The sequence below is a fragment of the Oryctolagus cuniculus genome, chromosome 5, assembly GCF_964237555.1.
Source record: "Oryctolagus cuniculus chromosome 5, mOryCun1.1, whole genome shotgun sequence".
Taxonomy (NCBI): Eukaryota; Metazoa; Chordata; class Mammalia; order Lagomorpha; family Leporidae; genus Oryctolagus; species Oryctolagus cuniculus.
The window spans coordinates 46,115,809-46,138,726 of NC_091436.1; the positions used below are offsets into that span (position 1 = coordinate 46,115,809).

The 22,918-nt window shown below is 39.3% G+C and overlaps 1 protein-coding gene and 1 pseudogene across 6 annotated transcripts in view; both read right to left on the reverse strand.

Moving 5' to 3' along the window:
* NKAIN2 (sodium/potassium transporting ATPase interacting 2) overlaps window positions 1–22,918 on the reverse strand; it is a 1,172,348-nt gene that overhangs the window by 1,067,052 nt on the left and 82,378 nt on the right. The gene's annotated exons all lie outside the window — the stretch shown is intronic.
* On the reverse strand, window positions 7,780–8,746 carry LOC138849596 (NEDD8-conjugating enzyme UBE2F pseudogene; annotated as a pseudogene).

The window sequence follows — 22,918 nt, forward strand, 5'->3', positions numbered from 1 at the left end:
CTCAAAGTGAAAACCAAACAGATCCTTCTCTATGGCTTACAAGGCCTTTTATTATTTGTCCCTGTGTAACTCTGAACCACATCATTTCTGCTTGCTCTGACATTTCCAACACAGTGCCTTCTTTTGGATTCTCGAACACAAACCAACCTCACCCCTGTCTTTTCACCTGAGTTCCCTCTTCGTGGAGCAAACTTCCTCCAGATTTCCCATATGGCTCTTTAGTACCATTCATGCCTTAGCTTTAACATGAAGTTTCATAGAGGATCTTCCTTGAATAATCACCTACAAGCAGCTCTCTTGTACTCTACATCACTTCAGCCATTTTATTTCCTCCACAGTAGACATCAGTGTCAGATCTACCCGTGTCTCTCCACACTAGAAATACATGCTCCCTAAGACTTGCCATCCTGTTTACCTTTTTCAAAGTTTTTCCTCCAGGGCCAAAACTAGTGCCAAACAATAGTCAAATTCTCTGAAAATAAGTGTCGAAAGACTTAATACAGTGTTTTTTAAAATACAGGAGGGCAGAATATCTGATCATTCGATGAATTTTAGGATTTATAACGAGGATTCATGTCCTAAAGAGTTAAAACTATCAGAGTCTCAGAATTAATTACACTTACCTCTTAAACAACGCTGATAATGTATTTAGACCTGATCAACATCTTTTAGTTTGCTTTATTCCTCTATAATTGAAAACAAATGTCAAGTGATATAAGGGCAATGAGTGCTGATTGAGACACAAGAATCTCACTATCAGCGTGCTTAAAGATTGTTATTGTTGTGTCAGATGAACTGAGTTCATGAGAACTGCACTTCTTTTCACAGGGAATTTTCCTATAATAATGCAGCAGACACAGTCAGCAGTCTGCCTATATCATCTCATATCCTGTTACCATGATTGTGAATACCAATTCCTGGTGAGCTTTCAGTCCCAACATCAGCACTCATGGCTGCACAATAGCAGAGTTACCTCAGGCTGCTGGATTCAACCTTGACTCAACAGACAAGAGTCTGGGAATTTGTGATCCCTCATCCAGGACTAAAGCTGACAAAGGTATAAACAATCAGATTCTGCCTATTGATCAGGATAAATCTAAGATAGGCACCACACATCTGCACAGCTTCCCAGGCGGGACTGTAGTTGATATCACACCCTCATGGCCTCATTTCCTTTCCAGGCCCACTTCCTCACTTTTCTACCAATTCTCACCTCAAGTTCTGCTCTAGAGAAGTCACCCTAAGACAAATAATATACACAAAATAAAACATCTAAAATATTAATCATCAACATAATTATTGGTGATAATATCAAAATAGCACAGCATTATGGGCAATCAGGGACTGATAATATGAGCAGCTTAAAAAGATGTCAAGGAGAAGTGGAACAAGATAGTGACTAGATAAGATCCCCCACTGATCATCTGCCCACAGAGATATTGATTTGAACAGCTGTTCACACACTAATCTGCCTTTACAAGAGCTAGGGAAGCCAGGTAAGAGAACACAGTGCCTCAATTTAGTACAATAAAGAGAAAAGAAATATTAAAGATGGAAGTAATGACACAGTTGCCTGTGTCATCCCATCCCCAAGTCAGAGGAGCACTGCTTAGAGACAGCCAGCTCCTGCCTGGGAGTGGGGAAAGGGAATTAAGTCCAGGCCTTAGTACCAGCTCTAGTGCCAGTCCTGCCACAGTGAAACCTCGTGCCCAGCAGTCTCACAGCTCCTGCCCCTAGGCCAGTAACCATGAGCTGAGCCACTGTAAACTCCTCAGCTAGGTGGCCAAGGGACTGCCCACCACCCCTCTCCCATTCATGGAGAAGATGCCACATGCTGCAGAGTGGGAGAGGAATATGAGTACTAGATTCAGTGTTGCAGAGCAAGGAGATATTCAGTGATGTTTATAAAAAAGGAAACTGAGCACACAGCATCTACCATTCTCGAAATCAACTCTGAACCAAGAAGGATTTCACTCAGTAGGGAACAGTCTCCACTTATGCAGCAGACACCCAAGGCTTTTACTGCTGGAGAATTCTTAGCCCTTGCAGGCTCTGAGCTAAGTTTAAGGAACAGCCAGATTGCCCCACTGTTGCATTGCCCCTGAGAAAGTCCCCATGGGAAACTGTACCCTCCCCAACCCAGGCTCTTGCTGCATGGAGCCATCATGAAAAACCTGCTCACAAGGGGCCCCGAAAAGCAACAAGTTGACCCCAATCACCCACCTTTCACACCAGGAAGCAGGCAGAAAGTCCTTCCTCCTGCTGCCTTGGAAACAGCAGTTGTCCCATTCACTATAGCCCTGGCTCAACTAAGCAAGGAGACAACTAACCTTGAGCAGCTTAGCCCCAGGAGGTCCAGAAAATTAGACAAGTGGCAGTATCCACCCAGTCACAACCCCAACAAGCAGCCCAGTAGACTTTCCTGAGTAGCTCAGCCAATCAACATGCCCAGGAAACTGGTTAACTCCTTCTGTAGCCCCCAAAAGCAATTAGGCCGACAACTCTCAGAGGTTTGGCCCACTGAGGCCACAGGAAGCAGCTGGCCACACCTCATTGAATAGAGCAGCCTCTTGAGGCACCATGAAGTTAGTTAGGCAATGCCAGACACTGAGAAGAGACCCATGCCTGGGCACACAGGTCTTGTCTAGCCCCTGTGTGGCCCTGCTCAGACACTGACAGGTACACTTGACCAGCCCCTATGGGCATACATAGATGCACTTCCACTCATACAATCCCTAGAAACTGACAGGTACCCCATGCCTATAAACAAGTATACAATTCGCAGAGCCATCAACAAACCTGCCCCAAATAAGACAGCTGCATCCCAGTTGCTAGTACAATCACACAACTCCTGCAATCCAGGCCCCTGAGACACATGGAAACATCACCAATTTTGGTTCCAGCTAATGATTCTACATGGACTCTACATCAACATGGCCACCTGGAACAAAAGCCAATGTGGCATCTCCAACCAACACCATAGGGACTCTTCAAGAAGCATTAAAAAAAGGCAACAGGAGATCTCCAAGAGGATAAAATTACTCTCTAGTAACAGGCTACACAGAAATGGAATTTGATGAAAATGCTTGACCAAAAAATTCCAAATAATGATTTTTTTAAGGAAGTGTAATGAGATACAAGAGAATACAGATAATTCAATATTAGGAAAACAACTCATGATATAAATGAAAAATTCAGCAAAGAGAAAGATAATCAAATAGAACCTGTCAGACATCTTGGAGCTAACAAATTCAATAAACAATATTTAAGAACTTGGGAAGCCTCAACAGTTGAATTGAGTAGGCCAAAGAAAACAATTCCTAACTTGAAGATGGTTCTTTAAAATAACCCAGTTAGAAAATGATAACAAAAATTAAAATAATGAAGAAAACTTTTGAGCATTATGGGTTTCTTTTAAGCAAGCAAATATTGTATGTTCCAGATTAAGGAGAAGAGCAATGGCATGCAAAACCTACTAAATTAAACAATTGCAGAAATTTTGTTCAAATATTTTAAAAATATTTTTAAATTTTATTAACATAAACAGAACAGATTTCATGTATTTCACAGATACAGTTCTAAAAAGATAACCATACTTGCCTCCCTTCCTTCCTACTTAAAGCCTCCTCCTTTCCTTTTTCCTTTTAAGTTTTTCAATGTCATATTTTTTATAGTTCATTATGCAATGTTAAGAGCAGAAGGATACTTTATACCCCTCCCTCCTTTACTACTACCTTCTATCCTTTTCTTATAATATTTACAATGACATATTTTCAATTTTCTAATAACAAGCTTAGCCCTCCACTAAATAAAGAATCCAACAAGTATTAAGTAGAAAAACCACTATTCCTCAAGAGTATAGGCAAGGGCTATAAACAATAATCAAACGTAAAAATTTCAATTTTGTCTATATACATTACTTTTTTGTACTCTATTAGTTACCAAAAATCAGGGAAATATATGATACTGTCTTTTGGGGACTAGTTTATTTCACTAATTTTAATTAAGATAAAGAGAACAAATTTCACCTATTTCAAAGATACAATTCTAAAAAGGTAGCCACATTTCCTTCCCTCTCTCTTTCAGTTCTCCCTCCTTCCTTTTTTTTTCATTTAATTTTTGTGATAACCTAATTCCAATTTACTTTATAATCATAGGCTTAATGCACACCCAGGTCCAGGAAACCCAAAGGATCCCTAATAAACTAAACCAAAAAAGACCCTCTTGGAGTCAGGTATCATAGTCAAACTGTCAGAAATACAAGACAAAGAGAGAATTCTAAAATCAGCAATAAAAAAAAAAAAAAACCATGTGACTTAAAAACAAATCCCCGATTACCAGCAGACGTCTCAGCTGAAAGCTTATAGGCCAAGAGAGAAAAATGGGAAATATGCAAAAATCTGAATATAAAACACTGAAGACCAAAGAGTACCACTCACAGAAAAACTACCCTTCTGAAATGAAGGTGAAATAACGACCTGTTGTAACAAGCCAAAACTGAAGGAATCATCTTCTGATGGCTCTACAAAAAAGGTTTAAGACAGTCGCATATCAGACATGCAAGAATGACAATTACCAGCATGAAAACACACGAAACTACAAAAACTAACACTAGAGCTGACACAGAGGAGAAAGGAGAAAAACCTAATGATTCATGTATCATCTTTATCATTTTCTGGACATGATTTTCTATGTGTTTAGTTAAGAGGTTTTCACCTGTTGGTGATTTTTTTTTTCTTGTACTTATTAGGTTTTGATATCAGAGTTAGATTGTTCTCCTGAAACATATTGGACAGCATTCGATCCTTATCTATACAAATGCACAAGATTCATCACAGAAATTGTTTAAGCTCTTAGTTATTTCTTGAAAAAGTCTTGAAAATGAACTTAATTTTGTTTTTGCATTTTTTTTTTATTATTTGAGAGGCAGAGTTACAGAGAGAGAGATGAAAGAAAGGTCTTCCATCCAATGGTTCACTCCCCAAATGGCCACAATGGCCAGAGCTGGGCTGATTGGAAGCCAGGAGCTTCTTCCAGGTCTCCACATAGGTGCAGGGGCCCAAGGACTTGAGTTATCTTCCACTGTTTTCCCAGGCCATGGCAGAGAGCTCTATTGGAAGAGGAGCAGCAGAGACAAGACCTGGAGCCCTTATGGGATGCTGGCGCCACAGGAGGAGACTTAGCCCACTATACCATAGTGCCAGCCCCAACTTAATTTCTTAAATATTTATGGCGCTATTCAATTTTTTTTGTTTCTTTATCAGTTTCCTGATTTTGTGCTTTGAGATAAATACTTATATTTCACAGAGACTGCCAAACTTTTGGCATAAAATTTTTCATATCTTCACAAGAAAATAAAAAACTTAAAAATGGAGCTACTTTATTATCCAGCAATTCCACTACTGGATGGGTGTCCCAAAGAGTAAAATAAATCTATGAGGCAGATGTCAGCAATCCTACATTTATTACAGCAACATTTATAACAGATGGTGTCCAGCAATGAATGTATGGATAATATAATATACACATGAAATCTTGCCTCTTGTGACAACACATATGAACCTGGAGGACATTATTTTAGGTAAAATAAGCCAGGCACAGAAATACAAAAACAACATAATCTCATTCCTGTGGAATTATTAAAAGTTGATCTTGGGAAATTATGGGATATGTAGTCTATAGAATACTATACAGCAGTAAAAAAAAATGAAATCCGGTCATTTGCAACAAAATGAACAAAATGTAGGAATATGGAAAACAGCATGCTGAGTGAAATAAGCCAAAGGGACAAATATCATAGGTTCTCCCTGATCGGTGAAACTAACCAAGCACCAAAAAGGAAACCTATTGGAGTGAAATGGACACTATGAGAAACGGTGAGTTGATCAGCCCTTGCCCTGACTATTGATGAACAAGTTAATACTGTAGCCCTTTTAGTATTCTTTTGTTTGTTCTACTTAATACTACTGGTTGAATTCTGTAATTAATACACAATTATTCTTAAGTGTCGAAACTTAACTGAAAAGTGATCCCTGTTAAATATAAGAGTGGGAATAAGAGAGGGAAGAGATGTGCAATTTGGGACATGCTCAAGCTGACTTACCTCAAACGGTAGAGTTAGAAACATACCAGGGGATTCCAATACAATCCCATCAAGGTGGCATGTAAAATGCCATCTCAGTAGTCCAAGTGATCAATTTCTGTTCACAATTGATCATAATGATAGGACTAAGAACCCAAGGGATCACATAAACAAGAATAGTGTCTGCAAATACTAGCTGACAGAATCAAAAAGGGAGAGAATGATCCAACATGGGAAGTGAGATACACAGCAGACCCATAGAATGGCAGATGTCCTAAACAGCACTCTGGCCTCAGAATTAGCCCTTAAGGCATTTGGATCCAGCTGAAAAGCCCAAGAGAATATTTCAGGCATGGAAAGCCAAGACACTCTGGAAAAAAAAAAAAAAAAGTCATCAAAGGAGGTACCTTTCTCTGAAGGGAGAACTTCCACTTTGACTATGCTCTTCTCTAAATATAATCAGAGTCAGCGAACTCAAAAGGCTTCCATAGCCTTGGCAGCTCATGACAAGAGCCTAGGGTGATTACTGAGGCCATATACAAGAGTGTCAATTTGTTAAGTCAACAACAGGAGTCACTGTGCACTTACTCCTCATGTAGGATCTCTGTCCTTAATGTGCTGTACATTGTGATTTAATGCTATAACTAGTACTCAAACAGTATATTTCACTTTGTGTTTCTGTGTGCGTGCAAACTGTTGAAATCTTTACTTAATATATACTAAATTAATCTTCTGTATATAAAGAGAATTGAAAATGAATCTTGATGTGAATGGAAGAGGAGAGGGAGCGGGAGAGGGGAGGGTTGTGGGTGGGAGGGAAATTATGGGGGGAAAAACCCATTGTAATCCATAATCTGTACTTTGGAAATTTATATTCATTAAATAAAAGTTAAAAAAAAAAAGATTAAAAAAATGTTGATCTTGGGGACTGGCACTGTGGCATAGTGGGTGAAGCCACCATATACAGTGCCAGCATCCCATATAGGTGCCTGTCAGTTCAAGTTCCTGCTGCTTAGCTTCGAGTCCAGCTCTCTGCTATGGCCTGGTCAGGCAGTGGAAGATGTCCCAAGTCCTTAGTTTCCTGCATCTGTGTGGGAGACCAAGGGAGGCTACTGGCTCCTGGCTTTGGATCAGCTCAGCCCCTGCTGCTGTGGCCATTTGGGGAGTGATCCAATGAATGGTAGACTTTCTCTCTCTCTCTCTCTCTCTCTCTCTCTGTCTCTCTGTCTCTGCCTCTCTGTAACTCTGCCTTTCAAATAAATAAATATTAAAAAAAAAAAAAACCTTGATCTCATAGATATTGAGATTGGACTACTGGCTACCAGAAGCCGGGGAGGCAATGGGGGCAAGGGGAAAGGGGAACAGTTAATCTAAAATGTCAGACAGGAAGAAAAGGTTTTCATGTTCCATTTCACAGTAGGGTGACTACAGTTAGCAATCATGGGTTGTATATTTCAAAACAGCTAGAAAAGTGTATTTTTGTAGGTATAGCAGTTACTTATACATAATTAGGCTTAAATGACTTTTATTTCTTTTATTCACAAATCTTATCTCAGAATATGTGATTACGCTCATTTTAAATTCATTAAATATGGAAAATGCAAATAAATAAATAAACCTTACATTTGCCCTTCCTATTTTCTTGCTATAGTTATGTTGAATTCTCCACCTACAGCTAGCAATGCTGGAGACAGTCTTCTCAGGTCAACACAGCCACAGAACAGGGACAGTGCAGGGGACTGAGAGGGAGTTTGAGGCCAGGTTCTCACTGTTTCACATTAGAGACAAAATCTAGCACACCTTTGGGGACCTGAAGTCCTTGCCCTTATCATCTGGTGTAAGACTTGATGTAGTTATCCACTTTATTCTGGGAGCCACTCCTATCCCATAAATGATGTTCTGTTCCTTCAATATATAGTGGATCATTAAAATTAAAAGATCAATAAACAAAGAGTTTAATCCCCAAACATCATTTAATGTCCTCAGGGGAGCCCAGCCAGTGCCGTCCCTGTCTCCATGATGTTAAGGTGTCAGATACTAGTCAAGCAATTCACTTTGGGGGGCTCCATCCGAAAACTCTGTTTCACACTGAAAATTTCCACCCAGTAGTAACCCTCATCTGGGGTGACAGCTGAAAGCAATGAAGCCTGCTTAGATCAGGAAAACACACTTTACACATACAAAGTGAATTAGCATCAAGCTCTGCAACCTCCTTCACAAGCAACTGGTCTCGTGTAGAAATCCTCCGAGTGGAGTCAGACACACTGGCTGCTGTCCAGAACCCTCTGAGACCATCATCCCGCTCCAGTTCGCTTGCCAGCATTAGCAACACTGCCACCTTTACTCTGGCACCTGCAGACAGGCGAGGGGAGTCTGGAGGACTGATACCATGCCTGGCCCAGATGAGGGCAGTGAGACACTGGAAGAGAGTATTTAAAATGTTCTCACCCAAAACAAGTAAGTGATTGAGGTGAAGGAGGTTAATTACCTTAATTTGTTCAATACACTGTATACACATGTATTTAAACATTACATTTTAACCCACAAATATATATAAAATGTGTCAATAAAAATCAAAGCAAAAATATTTTAAAAGATGCCAAAAAAGTAATAGGTACATCCATGGCAGAAAATTGAGGGAAAAAGTGAAAAATCTAGGATGTACTCCACTTTAAAGAAAAGGAAAGCTATAAATTTTATATGTATGTTGGATATATTTCATGTGAGACCATAATAAGAAATCCAATCAGATATTCATATTTAAAGGAATGACATTGCACTCATAACAAAAACAAAAATAACTGTGTGGGAAGGTGGGGAAGAGGCCATTCCCCTGGTTGGGGGTAATCCCCAGAGGGAAGCTGGTGACCCAGCTGGCCAGGGGCAGGGCCCACCTATCACAAGGTGGGACAGGTTCTACCAGTGGGCAAGTGCAGGGCTTGTCTGCATGGAGTTGTTTGTTGGCTTCTGGCACTGAGACAAAAGGAGTCTAGGTCCGGTCTGAGTTCTGGTCTGGCTTGTGTTCAGCAAGGGGTGAGTATGGTAGAAGCTCAGTGAGGTGGGCACGGTGCCCAGTTTCCACCAGCTTATGGGGGACCAGCTTATGAAGGCAGTCTCTGCACTTATACCTGGGTGGGAAGGGGAGGGGTGGTTGGTTTGCCAAGACCAGGGCTTTGGCCTTCTCCTGTCCCCAGGGTGGAGACCATGACTGAAGGGGGCCCACTCCCCAGGCCAGAGCTGTTTCTCCCTGAGTCAAGATGCTTCCAGAGCTCAGCATCTGGGAGGCTCTGGGCAGCCAGGCCTGCAGCCCAGGTTCAAGATGTCAGAATGCGGGGGACTGTGGCATGGACTCAGGCATCTGGGCTCAGGTACAGGCCAGAGTGGGCAAGCAAGGGGCAGGAGACAGTCATGCCTGCAGCAGGATATGGGGAAGAGGGGGGGCTGAGCAGTTTCAAACTGCAAAGTATGTAATGGAGGCCCAGACAGGCCAGACCTTGAAGGAATCAGAGCTGGGGTGGGCGGCATCCTGGATGGTTCAAAAATTAATAAAAATCAGAAAAGGAAACCAAATTGTCAAAGTTTGAAAAGTGGGGGAGAGGCAGCTCCTGTTCCTCACATTAGGAAAGGGATCTCCAAGGCACTGCAAAGTCCTGATACAGGAGTGACAAGGCAGGGGAGGGCGAGAGGTATGGGGCAATGCTAAAGTCCTGGGGCTGCTGCAGTGGCTGGGGTCCAACACCTCCTAGTGGGAGATGACCATCCCGGCACCCTCAGCCTGCAGCCACACCTGCTTATACCAGGATGGAGTCTGCTCAGAATTCCACAAGATTGCCCCATCCAACCTAAATTGTGTCATGAAGGCAGACACTGGCGAAGGCTTTCCTGCAGTAACATGAACCAAGCCTTCTGGGTTCTCATGCTGCTGGAGCATCCCTGGGGAAAGAGGCACCATTACAAGCAGACCTCTGGCCTAATGCTACTTGAAGGCATTCAAGGTGGCCTGCGGATTGAAACTGAAGTGGTGGGGAAGGCTTCTCCTGAGTTTTTCCAGTCTTCCTTGCAAGCCATGGGGTTGGAGCCTCAACAGGCTGTCATGATCAGGCAGGTTACTGGCAGCGACGTCAGTGGTGTCCAATGAGAGTCCTGTAGGTAGGGACTGGGACGTTCAGAGGCATCTTCTGTCCAGTTAGGGTGTTTCTAGGGTTGGGAGTCACACAGCTGCCATTCCAGTCAATGACACCTGCCACTCCAGAGAGAAAGCCCAAAACTTTGGCCTGCATAGCCCAGAGCCCCAGCTCCTGGCCCTGGACAAGCACAAGTCTACTTTCTGTAGATTACTTCAGAATCAGAAGCTCACTTACTCTCATTAAAAACTATTAAATATTTTGTGATGGTAAAAAATACATATCAAGTCTATCATTAAAATTATGATATGAAAATATATAGAGAGATAGTATATGTTTTAAAGTAAATGAAACTTTAACTTTTTAAAATGACACTGGACATTTAAACAGTAATATTAGAAACCAAATACCAGAAAAAAATAGCTTCAACATTCCAAGGGGAAATTACTTCCATATAGAATTCTATATCCAGGCAAAATATTCACTGGGAGTACAGCAGACATTTAGGCAAGAAATGAATCTCTCACATACCTTTTCACAGAAAGCTTTTGGCCATCTGCTCCATTAAAACGAGGATAAACAAGGGAGGAAGAAGATAGAGGATATCGGAAACAGAATCTAACTAGGAAGATGGAAGCTGGCTTGGAAGCACATCTACAGAGCAGCCAGGGAGCCAAGATGGAATGCTCCAGCAGAGAATCTCCAATAAACAGCAACTGAGAAGACACTGCATTTGGATCATATTACTGAGAAAGTCTTATTTCTCAGGAGGAACTGGGGGTGTAGTGGTGAATGAATGCAAAAAATCAATAATAAAATAATTATCAATGGAGGAAGAAATAGGGTGCCTGCTGCAGAAGTGAACAGTATTTTGTTATCAACGTAGCAGGATTGCTAAATGCTGATCTACTCAAATGTATGATATATTTAATAGGTAAAATGGGAAGATCAAGTTTACACACAGGTGATAGCATGATGGAGCCAGATCATCATTTTCTTTGGTGGGAAGCTAACAGACAACATTTAAAATGAAAAAATCAAGACACAATACATGTATGCTGCTTAAATATAAGGAAGCAAATACCGAGAGAAATAGCTGAAAGAGTTAAAAGTAGTTCTTTATGAGGACTGGGAAATGGGAGCAAGAATGGTATGACAAAAGAGATGTTTGTTCATATACATCAATGAGTAACCGGTAAAATTAAACATTAAAAAACAGAAAAAATATTTTTTAAACTTTTATTTAATGAATATAAATTTCCAAAGTATGGCTTATGCATTACAATGGCTTCCCCCCCATAACATCCCTCCCACCCGCAACCCTCCCCTTTCCTATTCCCTCTCCCCTTCCATTCACATGAGGATTCATTTTTGATTCTCTTTATATACAGAAGATCAGTTTAGCATACATTAAGTAAAGATTTCAACAGTTTGCTCCCACACAGAAACATAAAGTGAAAAATAATAAATGATTTTTTAAATGATGATGAAATCAGATCAGACCTATTGTCATGTTTAATCCCAGTGAGAGTCAAGTTGGGAATTGATAATTTCTTCTTTTTTTTTTTTTTAACAGAAGATCAGTTTAGTATACATTAAGTAAAGATTTCAACAGTTTGCACCCACACAGAAACACAAAGTGAAATATACTGTTTGAGTACTCGTTATAGTATTAAGCCTCAATGTACAGCACATTAAGGACAGAGATCCTACATGAGGAGTAAGTGCACAGTGACTCCTGTTGTTGAGTTTAGAAATTGACACTCCCGTTTATGGCATCAGTAATCTCCCTATGCACCAGTCATGAGTTTCCAAGGCTATGGAAGCCCCCTGAGTTCTCCAACTCTTATCTTGTTTAGACAAGGTCATAGTCAAAGTGGAGGTTCTCTCCTCCCTTCAGAGAAAGGTACCTCCTTCTTTGAAGACCCGTTCTTTCCACTGGGATCTCACTCACAGAGATCTTTCATCTAGGTCCCCCCCCTTTTTTTTTTTGCCAGAGTGTCTTGGCTTTCCATGCCTGAAATACTGTCATGGGCTTTTCAGCCAGATCGGAATGCCTTTAGGGCTGATTCTGAGGCCAGAGTGCTGTTCAGGACATCCACCATTCCATGAGTCCGCTGAGTATCTCGCTTGAGAAACGCCTCTTATCTAACATTTATTAATAAGATTTATTTATTTATTTGAAGGTCAGTTACACAGAGAGACAAGGAAAGGCGGAGAAAAAGAAAGAGAGAGAGAGAGAGAGGTCTTCCATCTGTTGGTTCACTCCCCAATTGGCCTCAAGGGCCAGAGCTGCTCCAATCCGAAGCCAGGAGCCAAGAGCTTGGGCCATCTTCTACTGCTTTCCCAGGCCATAGCAGAGAGCTGGATTGGAAGTGGAGCAGCCGGGTCTTGACCGGGCACCCATATGGGATGCAGGCACTGCAGGCAGCAGATTCATCTGCTATGCCACAGCACTGGTCCCTTTCATCTAATATTTGAAAACTTAAAAAATGCTTACATCACTGGAAAGAATAGAATGTTTTCCAATATAGCTAATTTAAATCAAGAAATCCTACAGGGAAATCAATAGATGAAGGCGTTAAATAAAGTGATCAGAAATAAAAACTCTAGATTGACAAATGACACTATAAGATTTAACATTTATCAGTGTATATTAGGCATTCATAGTACACATATTGGTTAACTCTCACAATATTTCTTTCAAACAGGTCCTACAATTGTCCTCATGTTACACAGATGTAAACTAGAAAACATCAATCTTTGCTCAGAGTCTCACATCCATAAAGTTGCAGCAACATTTTTCTTGTTCTTTCTGGTGGGAATGACTATTGCCCAGAAATCCAAATGGCTCACACTTCTAAATCCTTCAGATCTTTATACAAATCTCTCCAACTTAGGAGAATTTCTCTAAAAACTTTATTGACATGGAAACCAATTTTCACTTCCCTTGCCCAACTTGCCCTGCCCCTGCCCACACACACAAACTCATACACACACACTCTACCTTTCCCTAAACCCTAGCTAATTGTTTTCTCCAAAGCACTTCACTGGGTGAAATTTGCATGATATGTGTATTTAAGCTGTCTACCATCCATCTCTGCACTTAAATGTAAGTTTCATAAAATCAAATATTTTTGTCTCTCTTCTTTTTTTTTTCCTACTGCTTAGATGAGCATTTGATACATAATAGAGTCAACAATAATTGCTGAATTTACCGACAATGCCTAGATCTAGAATCAGAGCTTTCCACTACCATGTTACAGTCACAGTGCCCACTCCAGTTAGTCATTGCTATGGTTTGGATGTAGTTTCTACACCAGGGGTTCATGTGTTGGAAGCCTGGTCCCCAGCGTGGTGGTGTAGAGATGGTGGGACTTTTAAAAGATGGGTCCTAGTGGGAAGTCATCAGGTCACTGAGGATGCTGCCCTTGGAAGAGATTAAAGTAGTTCCCATGGGAACTTGATTTAGCTCCCACAAGAGCAACCTATTATAAAAAGAGAGAGCCTGACTCCTGGGTTATGATATGGCTTCCTCTGTGACAGTGTGAACTCTTCCTCTGGCAGGTGTTCCAGCATCTGCCAGGAGATCTTCATCAGAGTCACGCCAATGCTGGTGCATGCCCTTGAACCTCTGGAACTGTGAGATATACAAATCTCTTTTCTTTATAAAGTTGCCCAGGTCCAGGTATTTTGTTATAGTAGTGAAAAATAGACTAACACACTCATTGTAAAATGTTGTAAAGATGCCTGGGTTTGAAAGAATACTTTGAACTTATAAAAAAGGATGGAAGAAAACATTTTTATGGAAAAGCAGGCACTACTACAAGTTCATAGGTGATCTCTTTTTGTATGTGAAAGAATGGTTTTTAGGACAATCTAAAGAGTTAGTGAATTTGCTTTTGCTTTTACTTGAGATGTACTTCAAAATAATGACTTTTCCTGACAACCAACTATAAGCAAATTGCTATGGTAAGTAGATGCCAGGAGTAGAAAGCAAGTATCCTTCTGGAAGGAGTATTACATACATAAACTAAGTAGAAAATCCTGTGTTCCCTCACAGTCCTCCAGGCAGAAAGCATGATACTGCACTGTCATGAAATGGATAGGAATCCAATTGAGTGACTTAACGTGTGTCCCTGTAGACTCTGAACTATGCAATTTGTTCAACTTACAGATAATGACAGGGATCATTATGTTCTTCCTATTTCTTCTGTGTACAAACCCTAATGCAGGATGGATGCAAGTGTAATGAGGTAATAATTTAGCTTTCAAATAAATTCACAGTTGCCTGAGTTTAGAGCTCTAGAGGAGGGTATAAGGTTTCAAAAAAGAACCCACTGGCACTCATTCTGTTCTTGGTTAGTTTTAAAGATTTAAAGTCTACAATCCGTTCCAATTCTTTACAGCTACAAAGAGCTAATGACCAATAAATAACATCAGGAGAAATAGATCACCTTTTCATCTTGAACTTACTGAGCACTCTGTGATAACAGATCAATTAAGATTGAGAAAATAGCAAGTACAAGCCCACATAATGGATATAGTCTCTAAGTTTGATGACAAAGTCACTGAAAGCAAATTTCACTTTCCTTAGTACATTTTTACCTTTTGTTAAAAGTCTATGTCTCTGTTTTTCTATTTGCTTTTAAAGTGCTTTATATACACAGAAATAAATAAACCAATTCTTCCGAATCTTTCAGTTATTTAGAGTTTTTAGGATTTAAGCATGATTAATCCGTAATCTGGGATTCGGAAATTCCTCCTGATAAACTGTATACTTTGTTAGTAGATGTGTATTTGTGTTTCTCATCACCCTGTTCTTTTTCTGTCTTTTGTAAAAAGATTTAACATCTCAAAATACAAACAAGACTAGATGGTCCCTGTTACTATCTTATCATTTGTTCTATTTTTTAAATATTACTCAAAGATTACTGAATACAAGGTACAAGGCATCATGTGGTAAAGTAAAAAAATTCATTGTTAGATATAAAAGAGTTTAAATGAGGAAATCAATTGCATAATGTGTTTTGTAATCAACTTCTCTTTGTCTATTTTCAGGCAATAAAAATTAAAGCCAAACATTTGTACATAATTTTAAAATAATAATTTCTAAACCATCCCATTTGTTTATTTATATTAATCAAACCAATGCTACCAGTGGCAAACTCTCTATGCATATTTCAATGTAAAAATTTAACTTGGGGGGCTGGCATTTTGGTGTAGCAGGTGAGGCTGCCACATGTGACACCAGCATCCCAACTGGGTGTGGTTCCAGTCTTGGACGCTCCACTTCCAATTCAGCTCTCTGTTAATGTGCTTGGGAAGGCAGCACAAGATGACCCGGTGCTTGGGCCCCTGTATCCCATGTGGGAGATAGGGAAGAAGCTCCTGGCTCCTGGCTTCTGTCTGACCCAGCCCTAGCTCTTGCAGACATTTGGGGAGTGAATTAGTGGATAGATCTTCTTATCTCTCCCTCTCTCTCTGTAACTCTGTCAAATAAATAAATAAATATAAAAAAACACAACTGGGGTCTACATCTTACTTGGAGTTAGGAAAAAGGATTTATTTTTCATTATTAGCATTCAGAGAATATAAAGTTTTTTGATAATAAAAACTATTTAATAAGTACTCAAATTCTTATAATGGTAAATCAATTTGGAAAAAATACTTCTGATAAATACAACATATGTGATTACATCTCAAGCTGTTGTTATTTATTCCATTACTCATTTTTTCTTCAAGACTTTAGAATCTACTCATTCTCAGCAAGCACAACATAATGCTTTGCCACCAAGGAAGTCAGAGCCTGATGAAGAAAACTAGAATAAGTGAACAATTAGAATGCAGTATAACATGGAAGTCTATGTGGATGTACGATACCACAAAAACTCTCATTTCTACTATAATCTGATGCATGGACTGATGGAGGGTACTTACAGATAGGTTCAGAGAATAGAAAGTGCTTGAGCTAAATCTTGAATGACAAACTGCTGATCAAAAAGTATATTCTTGCATGGGGAATGGTTAAGGGAAAGGCACACATTTAGAAATAGTGTAAAACAAGCCAGAAATACATAGAATTAATAGTATCAAAATTTTTGGAGTGACTATTCATATATCATACAAACTAATAAGTTCTTATTTAATATAACATTATTTTAATGTATATATTTCACTAGGAAAGAGTAACTCAGAAGGGCTATAAAACTTGTTCAATTCATACAGAATTTAGAGTGGGACCCAAGTAATTTGATTTCACAACTTCTGGTCTTAGGTCACCAACCAACATAGTAGACTATTTTATGGCTATTAAAAGTAAAGTGACACAGAAAGGAACATAAACATAGGTAAATAATGATATAACACTACTGAGGAACATGGACTCATTCCTAAGTGCATGAGTGGCCATTAACAATTCTTTTTAGTTTCTTCTAGGTATTTTTTTTTTCAAATACAAAAATATAGAGTACATTACTATCATCCATAGTTACCATACTTTGAAACAGAATCCCAGAACGTCTTATAATCTAGTACCCATCAATCAACTTTTACCAACCTTCCCTCCCCACATTCTTCCTCATTCTCTGATGGATACCATTATATTTTTAATACCTATGAGATCACCTGTTATTTTTGACCCCACATATGAATGGAATCATATGATGTTTGTCTTTCAGTGTTTGGCTTATTTCACTTAACATACTTACCCCAGTTCCATCCATGTTGTTGCAAATGGCAAGTTTTTTTTTAACTTTTATTTAATAAATATAAATTTCTTTAATCCTTTCTGTTGCTAAGTAATACTACATTTTGTACATGGACCCCATTTCTCATTACTCATTCTTCAGTGGATTGGCTCTTAGGTGTTTCAATTTCTTGACTATTGTGAATATAGCTGCAATAAACATGGGGGTGTAGATGTCTTTTCATCAGATGGATTTCATTTTCATTGGAGAACCTGTATACAGTTTTCCACAATGATTGTACTAATTTACATTCCTACCAACAGTGTGCAAGGGTTCCCATTCTCCACATCCTTGCCAATACATGTTATCTTTTTTCTTTTTGGTAACAGCCCATTTTTTTTTTTTTTTTAAGATATACAAATTCCATGTACTGCCTATATACAGATTCAAGAACTTAGTGATCTTCCCACCCTACCTCCCTCCCAGCCATGCTCTCACCCTTCTTCCTCCTCCCTCTCCTGGTAATAGCCAATCTTACAGGAATGGGTAATATCTCATGGTGTTTTTAATTTGCATTTCCCTGCTGATGTGTAATGGTGAACATGTTTTTTTTTTTTTTTTTTTTTTTTTTTTTTTTTTTACAGGCAGAGTGGACAGTGAGAGAGAGAGACAGAGAGAAAGGTCTTCCTTTGCCGTTGGTTCACCCTCCAATGGCCGCCGCGGTCAGCGCGCTGCGGCCGGCACACCACGCTGATCCGATGGCAGGAGCCAGGAGCCAGGTGCTTTTCCTGGTCTCCCATGGGGTGCAGGGCCCAAGCACCTGGGCCATCCTCCACTGCACTCCCTGACCACAGCAGAGAGCTGGCCTGGAAGAGGAGCAACCGGGACAGAATCCGGCGCCCCGACCGGGACTAGAACCCGGTGTGCCGGCGCCGCTAGGCGGAGGATTAGCCTAGTGAGCCGTGGCGCCGGCCAGGTGAACATGTTTTATGTACCTGTTGCCATTTGTATGTTTTCCTATGAGAAATAGCTATTTAAGTTGCCCATTTTTAAGTTAAATGATTTAAGTTGGGTTTTTGTTTTGTTTTGTTTTGTTTTTTCACTATTGATTTGTTTGAGTTTCTTACATATTCTTTTATCAATGCCTTATCACATGAATCGCTTGCAAATATTTTCTCCCATACTGTAGGGCACCTCTGTTAGTACAATGGTGCAGTTTTATCTGTGGCACAATCTAGGCCCCCTGACACCATCCTAAACTCTAGCCCCCACCCCACCACCATTGCTGGAAGCCAGGTGTCAGCTCCACCCTCACCCTAATGGGATTCTCTGCTCCTACTTCCCTGCCCAACCCCCCAGGCAAAGGTTTAACAAGAGATGTTCTGGAACATCTTACTCTCTTACTCTCTTGCCCTCTCCCCTGGCCCTTGGGCTTCCCCAAAAGGACAATAAACCTTTCCTCTAACTCCAGTGTTGTTTAGTGTGTTTTGTTTGGTTTTCTTTACTGCTCAAAAGCTCTTTAGTTTGATGAAATCCCATTTGCTTTTTATTTCTTTTATTCCTGGGCTTTAGAGGTCTCATCTAGAAAATTCTTGCCAATGTCTTAAAGTGTTTTTGCTGTTTTCTTCTAATAGTTTCAAAGTTTCAGGTCTTATGTTTAGATTTTTAATCCATTTTTAGTTGATTGTTTTACATAATGAGAAATAAAGGTCTAGTTTCATTTTTCTGCATGAGGATTTCAAATTTTCTCAGTACCATTTTTGCTTGTTTTTGCTTTTGTTTTACTTTTTTATTTATATAAAGGAATAAATGTCATGTATTTCAAACATATGGTTCTAAGGGCATAATGAAAATTCCCACCTTATCCTACCCCCCCATCCTACCCTCCCTCTTACTTCTTATTTTTCTTTTAATTTTTACAATGACATGCTTCCAATTTACTTTATAATCACAAGCTTAAATGTGCACTAAAAATTCAACAAGTAGTAAGTAAAAAAAAAAAAAAACAAAACAAAACACTGCTCCTCAAGAGTATAGGCAAGGACTATAAACAACAACAAATCTTAAAATGTAAACAATGCTATGTTTTTAAAAGACTATTCAGAGTGGAAATTGTTATGTAGTGAGTTAATCCTAGGGGCTGATGCAGGCATTCTGGGAGTGAATGAGATGATAGAAATCCCCCCCTCCCGGGACTTTCAAGTAGATGAAAATGAATAAACAATTCCAAATGTATTAACCCTTTAAAAAAAACATTCTTCTTACACTAGTCAAAGATTCATTGGCTATAGATGTGTAGGTTTATTTCTAGGGTCTCTATTCTGTTCTATTGATCTATGGGTCTGTACTTAAGCCAATACCATGCAGTTTTAATTATGGTAGCTTTATAACATATTTTAGGCAGGTAGTGAAATGCCTCCTGATAATTCTTTTTGCTCAAGATTTCTTTGGCTATGCAGGGTCTTTTAGAGTTTCATACAAATTTCAGCAGCGGTTTTCCTATTCTGTGAAAATTTAATTTGGATTTTGATAGGGATTCCAATTAATCTATAAATGACTTTGTATACTATGCACATTTTAGTGGTATTGATTCTTCCAATCTTCCAATGGCCATCTTCTCAATTTTTTGTGTCTTCTTCAGTTTTTTTCATCAGTGATTTATACTTTTCATTGTAGATATCTTTCACCTCATTGGTTAAATTTATTCCCAGAGAGGTGTTTTTTTTTTTTTTTTTTTTTTTTGGTAGCTATTTGAATTCGGATTGGTTTTTATTTCTTTTTTCAAAGGATTCATTATTACTGTATAACAAAACTATCAATTTGTACACTGACTTTGTATTCTGAAATTTTGCTCACTGTTTATCAGTTCCAACATATTTTTGGTACAATTTTTGGTGTTTTCTCTATATAAGATCATGTCATGTGCAAACGGTGATATTCTGACTTCCTTCTTTCAAATGTGAATGCCTTTCATTTCTTTCTCTTGCCTGATTGCTCTAGCTTGGACTTCCAGTACTATGATGAATAAAAGTGGTGAAACTGGACATCTTTGTCTTGCTCATTATTTTACAAAGCCTTCAGCCTCTCCACATTCAATATGATGTCTGACAAAGAGTTTCCTTTATTATGTTTAGGTATGTTTCTTCTATTCATGATTTCATCAGAGTGTTTGTTATGAAGGAATGTTGAATTTTAACAAATACCTTTTCTCTCTATATCGAAACGATCATATGATTTATCCTTAATTCTACTGATATGGTATATAATAAATATTGACTTGCATGTTTAACCAGCCTTACATCCCCAGAATGAATCCTATCTGATCATGGTGAATGATCTTTTTAAGTGTTCTGTTGTGTCCAATTTGCTAATATTTTTGTAAGGATTGTTACATTGATGTTCATCAAGGTTTATTGGTTGGTTGGCAGGTTTTTGTTTTTTTTTTTTTTTTTCATTGTATTCTTGCTGGTTTTGGTATTAGGTAATGGTGGTTACACAGATAAAAATTTGAAAATATTTTGTCCTTTACATAGAATAAAACATGAAAGAAACAAAATATCTCTAACTGCTTGTTTTGATTTGATATTAAAAATTAAAGTAGTCTAAGAAATTATTGAAAAAGAGGTAGAGCTTTCCATTTAGATTTTTCTTTAAGTTTTATTTATTTATTTTGAAAGTCAGAGTTACAGAGAGAGAGAGAAATCTTTCATCTGCTGGTTCACTCTCCAGACAGCCAAAATGGCCAACACTGGGCCAGGCTGAAACCAGGAGCCAGGAGCTTCATCCAGATATCCCACGTGGGTGCAGGGGCTCAAACACATGGGACATCATCCACTGTTTTTTTCCCAGGCCATTAGCAGAGAGCTGGATTGGAAGCAGAGAAGATGGGGCATGAACTAGTGCTCATATAGGATGCTGGTGTTGTAGGAGGCAGCATTACCAGATAGAACAAAATGCAGGCCCTTAGATTTACATATTGTTTTATTTTTTAAGATTTATTTTATTTATTTGAAAGAGAGATACAGAGAGAGGCAGAGACAGAGAGAGAGAGAGAGAGAGAGAGAGAGAGAGGTCTTCCATCTGCTGGTTCACTCCACAGATGGCCGCAACGGCCAGAGCTGCACCAATCCGAAGCTAGGAGCCAGGAGGTTCTTCCGGGTCTTCCACATGGGTGCAGGGGCTCAAGGATTTGGGCCATCTTCTACTGCTTTCCCAGGCCATAGCAGAGAGCTGGATCAGAAGATAAGCAGGCGGGACTAGAACCAGCACCCTATGTGGGATGCTGGCGCTTCAGGCCAGGGCTTTAACCCACTGCACCACAGTGCCAGCCCCTCCATATTGTTTTAAAAAAGAGAATGTAATTCTTTTTTTCCTTACAAGAATAAATATCATTCCAGAGATATCTTTTCAGCATGAATCTTCTAGAATGAGCTGAAGTTAACGACATCTTATACTGCTACAGTATCATATATAGCTTTTTCATTAACATTTAATGAATTTCTGAAAACTTTTGCAATATTTATGGTTTTAAAAAAATTCAAGTATCAGGATAAAATTACCATAATTTCAAGAGACTGAGTTTCTAAATACTACAGTAGGCATTTTAAATAATTTCAACAGCCGTGCATTCTCCTATCTTGGAATCCAGAAGTTATAGTAGACATATTGATAATTTTACGAGATTACTAATAATATTTTTTCTCTGTCTGACTGTCTGACTAATAACAATCCCAAGAACGTCTGTTTTTTTTTTTTTTTTTTGAGGATGGTTCATTTAACTTAATTAAAAGGAACAGAGAAATATTATTCTTGAAGTGCAGAGGACTATAAAATTCAATAAAGCATCAACAAAAGCAAAGATAATTGATTTGGATACTGTTGTGTAAAATTTTAATTACCAATGGTTTACATAATGTTTTTATTAATTCTTACATATAACCAATTAATATGTTAACTGAGCTGGTTAACATATTTTAGTTTCAGAAGCAAATACTGAATACTTGTAATGTGAATATGCTGCATTTATCTAATCTTTAATATTTCTATGGTTAAAATGTTAACTTATCTAAGTTCATACCACATCAGGACCTTTAATGTATTGTCCCCTCTGCCTAAAATATTCCTCCTCCAGATATTTACGTGATTTCCTGACTTACGTAATTCAGGATTTTCTCAAGTGTCCTCTTGCAAGAAGTACTTGCTTTGTCCACTCTAATGAAATGGCACCACACACACGTGCGCATGGACAAACACACACACATCTCCAACATTTTTCCCACATTATTATGATTTGTTTGTGGTCTTTATGCTACACATGGATATTAGCTCCATATGACTAGGGACTCAGTCTTGTTCACTACAATATCTCCAGCTAGCAAAACAGGAAGGAGGAATATGGTTGCAAATATCTGCTGAGTGAATGATTCTTTTAAGAATACAGATGAGAGCCGGCGCCGTGGCTCAATAGGCTAATCCTCCACCTTGCGGCGCCGGCAAACCGGGTTCTAGTCCCGGTTGGGGCGCCGGATTCTGTCCCGGTTGCCCCTCTTCCAGGCCAGCTCTCTGCTATGGCCAGGGAGTGCAGTGGAGGATGGCCCAGGTGCTTGGGCCCTGCACCCCATGGGAGACCAGGAAAAGCACCTGGCTCCTGGCTCCTGCCAGGATCAGCGCGGTGCGCCGGCTGCAGCGGCGGCCATTGGAGGGTGAACCAGCGGCAAAAGGAAGACCTTTCTCTCTCTGTCTCTCTCTCACTGTCCACTCTGCCTGTCAAAAAAAAAAAAAAAAAAAGAATACAGATGAAAAGATGATTTATTGAATTTTTCAACAGAGAATCACTGCAAATTTGGTTTATAAGTTATCCACATTTCCTGCCTATTTATTTATACATACAGTTCACAACACTGAAAACAGTTAAGGTTTCCCTACTTTCAAAACTATTTAAAACAGGCTACAGCAATCTGAGAAACACTGGCTGACAGATCGCAAAATTATTTTATGACTTTCTGATACAACAGGAAACATTA